The sequence below is a fragment of the Cavia porcellus genome, unplaced genomic scaffold, assembly GCF_034190915.1.
Source record: "Cavia porcellus strain 051 isolate PalLab524CR breed Dunkin Hartley unplaced genomic scaffold, mCavPor4.1 scaffold_6, whole genome shotgun sequence".
Classification (NCBI taxonomy): Eukaryota; Metazoa; Chordata; class Mammalia; order Rodentia; family Caviidae; genus Cavia; species Cavia porcellus.
The window spans coordinates 40,792,697-40,798,150 of record NW_026947489.1 but is presented as its reverse complement, the minus strand read 5'-3'; the positions used below and the strand labels follow the sequence as shown (position 1 = coordinate 40,798,150).

Sequence of the window (5,454 nt, the reverse complement as noted above, 5' to 3'; positions counted from 1 at the left end):
GAAGTGCCTGGGACCCCAGAACCAGCCTGTTGGGAGGAACCCAGGAGAATGTCAAGATGAAGGAGCAAATGACAAACTCAGACCTCCAGCCCACATACAAGTCTGGGAGATATGGTCATGGAATAAAATGGAAGTCACATACCTGAAACCTCTGAGAGGACAGCAACTGAAGTAAGGAAACAACGCCATGAAATTGTAAAAGCAGTCAAATCAGAAATAATGTCTCAGGTGAAAGAAGAAATCACAAACATACTGAAAGAATTGTTCAGCAGGTCTAACGAAGACAGAGACATAAAAGAGGAGCATAGGAAAGTGATGGAAACCTTGAATGAATGTAGAAAGGAATTACAGGGTGCGAAACAGATTCAAAGAGAGATGCAGGAAACCAAAAATTCAATTGACAGCTGGCAAAACTGCTTGAAAGAGACAAGATAGACTTTCAAACCTTGAAGATAGGATTGCAGCTAGTGATTGTAAAAGGAAAGATCTCTCAAAAATAACATGGAATCAGAAAATAGCAACTCAATGGCTGCAAGATGATGCAAAGAAGCATAAATTAAGAGTAATAGGTATCCTGGCCCTGAATCAAGGCTGGCAGCTTCCTGATGCTTTAGGTTTCAAGCAGGAGCCTAAAAAGATGTCTTTCTATGGTGTGTTGGCCATTTCAGAACTTGGGCAGTGAAATGGTCAATTCATTAGAAAGAAACAGCTTGAAGCAACTCCTCCCCGCCCTGGTGAGCGGCTGGGAGCATGGCAGGTTGTGGTGGCCCAGGACAGGAGCACCGGTGTTTACTGGGACCTGCGCCACGCTGGGACCTGGGGCACCAGAAAACCAAGCAACCCCTTCCCCCTCTGCCTGTTTTGTTTTGTTGAACTTCAATATACATGAAAGTATGGTCAGCTATTTTGAAGAGAATGAGAGACTCTGTGACAGCCATTAGTGACTTCCCTATTGTCTGGTTTTGAAGACCTAAAATGCCTTCCTCATTCTGTTCAGATCAGTTTTTTTTTTTTTTGTCTTTTTTTCATTTTTTATCGGTACCAGGGATCGAACTCACGACTGCCTGCTTGCAAGGCAGGCACTTATGCCGCTGAGCTAAATCCCCAGCCCCCAGATCAGTTTTATACTATGTTGTTTTGTATGAATTCTCTGTATGTGAAGACATGGACAACTATTTGGAAGAAAACAAGAGACAATGTGATAGTGAAGATCTCAGGTCATCTAGCTTTGAAATTTATATCTGTTACATTGCTTCTTTATGTCCTATTTTGTTCTGTTTTGTTGTGTTTAATTTTATCCCCTTTAAAATAAAAAAAAAGAGTAATAGTATCAATGAAGAAACAGGGATCAACACATATGAAATTACAAGGATATTCACAGAAGTAATAGAAGAAAACTTCCCAAACATGAGAAATGGATCTGGCATGCAGATAAGTGAGGCATATAGGACTCCAGCTAGCCATTACCAAAGTAAATCTACACCTAGACATATAATTATCAAGATCCCAGAAATTCAGCACAAGAACAGAATATTAAAAGCTGTTAGAGAAAAGAGACAGATCACCTATAAAGGAAAACAGATCAGAATCACAGCAGGCTTGTCAACACAAACCGTCAAGTCAAGAACAGTTTGGAAGTGAAGTGTTTCAAACCCTAAAAGAAAACAACTTCCAACCCAGATTGCTCTACCCAGAAAAACTATCTTTCAAAATTGATGGAAAATAAGATACTTTCATGATAAAGAACAACTGAAGGAATTCATGACTACAAAACCAACCCTACAGAGAGTGCCAAGGAATATTCTAGAGAGAGATAAAGATGTCCATGGTTCCAGGAACAGCAGCAGAGAATCACCAAACAAGACAGGCAACTGAATGAAGGGGAAAAGTGGAGGGCCAACAGCAGGATGATAGCATGGCAGAGACAAACCAATGTATGCTGGCTGTAACCATTAATGTAGATGACCTCAGGTCAGCAATAAAAAGAAACACAGGGAGAGTGGATCAAGAAACAAGATCCATCGATATACTGTATACAAGAAAAACATCTAACTGGAAAGGAAATTCATAGACTGAAAATCAAAGGAGAGTAACTTGCCCAGCTATAAAGTAGAATAATCTCAAGGCTTCTGTAGGTAAATGGATGCAACTGGAGATCATGTGCATGGCCAAAACAGTTCGAACTCATATGTGTGAACCCTAGCATAAGAAACAGAAGGAGTTAATGGGATCCAAAAGCAAAATAGTTAATGTAAGACCAAAGGGGAGGAAATTCCTGGGAGGGAAAGGTGGAAACTACTGTCAATTTCTTATTATCTTGAACTCTTGCATTGTTTACACAATTTTGTTAGATTTGGCTTTGTTCTGTTTTGTTTTGTTAGATTTTATGCTATTAGATGGTAGGGGCAGCTATTTTGAATGTAATGGGAGATATTATGGTAATCATGGCTTCCTATTATATGTTTTATAATGCTTTCATTCATTGGTTTGATTGATTTTATTGTTTTGTTTGATTTTATTATGTGTGATGGTATGTGTTGTACTCTACTCAAAAAACAAGGCCCCATGATGAAAAACGGGGCAAGACCCCAAAATGACAAATGGGGCAAGACGTCTTTTTAAAAGAAGTGCTTTTATTTTAGCTGGTCCAGCGACACAGTGCAGGTGGAATTTGCAAAGCTGTGCAACTGAGTTAGAGTTTTGACTGATTTTTATAGTTCATTTATGATTAGCTCATTGATCATTAAGTACATAGTGATGAGAAACAGAAATAAGGTGGGCCTTTGTTCCCCTTTGCTTGAGATCGGAGGCATTTCACAGTGGGTGGTTAGCCAATTCATAGCCCCTGGTCTGCCAATTCCAGGAACATTTATCTCTCATAAAGGGAACAAATGGTTGACATAGCATCATTTGTCTCTTACAAGGGAAACAAAAGTTGACATAGCACACAGGTCAGTAAGGTGGGGGGGATGATGCATTACAGAACAGCAGAATGACGTGGTCAGTTAATTTATAACTATGTGGTTGGTGCTTGGTTACTAGGGTAATGAGCTCAGTACAGAATGACAATATTACTAATAACTATCTTTTTAAGTAACTATTTTTGTTAATTATCTTTTAATCAATTATTTTAATTTTTAGCATCTTAGTATAACAGTATGAACAGCTATTTTGAAGAAAACAAGACATTTGGTAGCCATTGCTGATTTATTATCATCTTGTTTTGAAGTTCTATCATGCTTTTGTTCTTCTGCTTTGATTGGTTCTATCCTGTTGTGTCTTATTTGATTTTATTATGTATGATGGTATAAACAATTTTTTTGAGGAAAATGAGATATTATAGTAGCCATTATTCATTTTGTTATCTGGTTTTTTTTTTTTTTTGGTCTTTCTCATTTTTATCAGTACTGGGGATTGAACTCACGACCGCTTGCAAGGCAGATACTTATGCCGCTGAGCTAAATCCCCAGCCCCTTGTTATCTGGTTTTGAAGTCCTGTAAATGCTTTCATTGTTTTGATTGATTTTATACTATTTTATTATGTTTAGTATTATTGTGTGTGAAGGTATGCTCAATTATTTCAAAGAAAGAGACATTATGGTAGCTATTGTTAATATCCAGTTGTCTTATTGTGAGGCGTTGTGTTGCTTACACTGTTCTGATTTGCTTTGTTTTGTTTTCTTTTGTTTTATTCTCTTTAAAATAAAAATTTAAAGAAAGAAAGAAAAAAAGTCTAGGGATGTAGTTCAGCAAAACAGTTCTTGCCTGGTAAGTACAAGGTCCTGAGTTCAATTTCTAGTACAAAAAAATAAAGAAAAAAATGAACCACAAATATTTCATCAAGTATATTCATCATTCATCATTGTTATAATTAAAATGGGAGAATATTAAGTTTCCTAATAACAGAACACAGGGGAGTCTGTGTTCTTACACTCTACCTGCTATACTTGGATAAACATCTCAATAAATAGAGGTTAACATTAAAGATAAAAGGCTTATGCTACATTTTTTGAGCCATTGTCCATCAGTATTCTATTGTTAATTTCATTTAACCAGGGTATAAAATGAAGCTTAAGTGTTTTTGCTAATGTCTTTGGCCTCCTTTTAGACTATCAAAACATGATCCTTCATCACTCTGCAGAGCAGGCTTGGGTTGATTAAATAGAAAAAGAGGATAAGAACAAAGAAGTGACACTACCTCTGAGAAACAAGCTGCAAAGCCAGTTTCTCTCCTGCTTTTCACTTTTGCTTTCTTGAATAAACTTTGCCATTGCCCCCCCCCCCATCCATTTTATTTTAAAGATAAAAAGAGGGGAAAAAAAGAAAAAAGAAAAACTACAACAAAATTTCAAAACACGTCAATCCATTGCTTTTTGCTCATTTCATTCAATTCTTTGTTCAGAATGAGAAGAACCTGGAATCCAATCCCTGATGGAGAGGTGAGCAACTCCACCTGGGTAATGTTTAGTTGGCGAGCCACTTTAAAGTAGCTTCCTGATAACAGAACCTCACAGACCCAGCTCTGTTTTTTTTTTTTTTTTTTTTTGTCTTTTTCGTTTTTTATCCATACCAGGGATCGAACTCACAACTGCCTGCTTGCAAGGCAGGCGCTTATGCCACTGAGCTAAATCCCCAGCCCCCCAGCCCCAGCTCTGTAACAGGACTGGGAGGAGAAAGTGCTTGGTTGTACTCAAGAGCCTACAGGAAGCAGCGAACAGCGGCTCACACCTGTAAAGTCCAGCACTCTGGTAGGCTGAGGCAGGAGGATTGCAAGTTCCAGATCAACCTGAACTACCCAGCCAGATCCGTCTCAAAAAATGAGAAAGGTGAGAGAAGAGGGGAAGGGAAAGAGAAAGAAAGAGAGAAGAAAGAAGGAGAAAGGAAGGGCTGGAGGGAGGGACAAACCCTTGGGGGGAGGTGGTGCAGCTGCTGGGGACTGGAGCTGCGAACTTCAAGAGCTTTGGGGTAGATGGAGACTGTGGGGTTGGGCCTGGGGGTTGGTTCTCCACCGGAAGGGAAGGGAAGGGAGGACTCTGAGAAATGTGGAAAGTCTGGTCTATGGAGCTGGATGGGAGAGCAGAAGAACGCAGGTGGCCTCCCCCATAGCCACACACAATGGCTTTTTCCTCACACCTACACAAGGAAAAAGAGGTGGCCTGCAACTCTGTCTTTGGAACAAGCTAATGGAACTGGCTAGTTTCCCTGTTAGATTTCCTGCAACATCTTAGTCAGTGGTTATTAAATGCTTTGGCTCAGGTTCTTATTTAAAAATCCAGTGAGAGCTGTGCAAGAAAATGCTTGTCTGGCTATGTAGGGCTGGAAAGAGAAACAAGAGGCCAGTTTGCCCTTCCCATGAGCCAGCAGTAGCCGTGCAGGGCTGCTCTTCCCATGAGCCAGCTGGTGCCCAGACTGGGAGATAAGAGTTTCTCTGCCAAGCAACGGGCTGATTCAGAG

At 39.7% G+C, this 5,454-nt stretch overlaps 1 non-coding gene across 1 annotated transcript; it reads left to right on the top strand.

The window, feature by feature from the left end:
• Positions 1 to 574: 574 nt before the first annotated feature.
• On the top strand, positions 575 to 711 carry LOC111758490 (small nucleolar RNA SNORA2/SNORA34 family). Its single transcript, XR_002792676.1, has one exon. It is a non-coding gene; the product is annotated as a small nucleolar RNA SNORA2/SNORA34 family (small nucleolar RNA).
• The last annotated feature ends 4,743 nt before the right edge of the window (positions 712 to 5,454 follow it).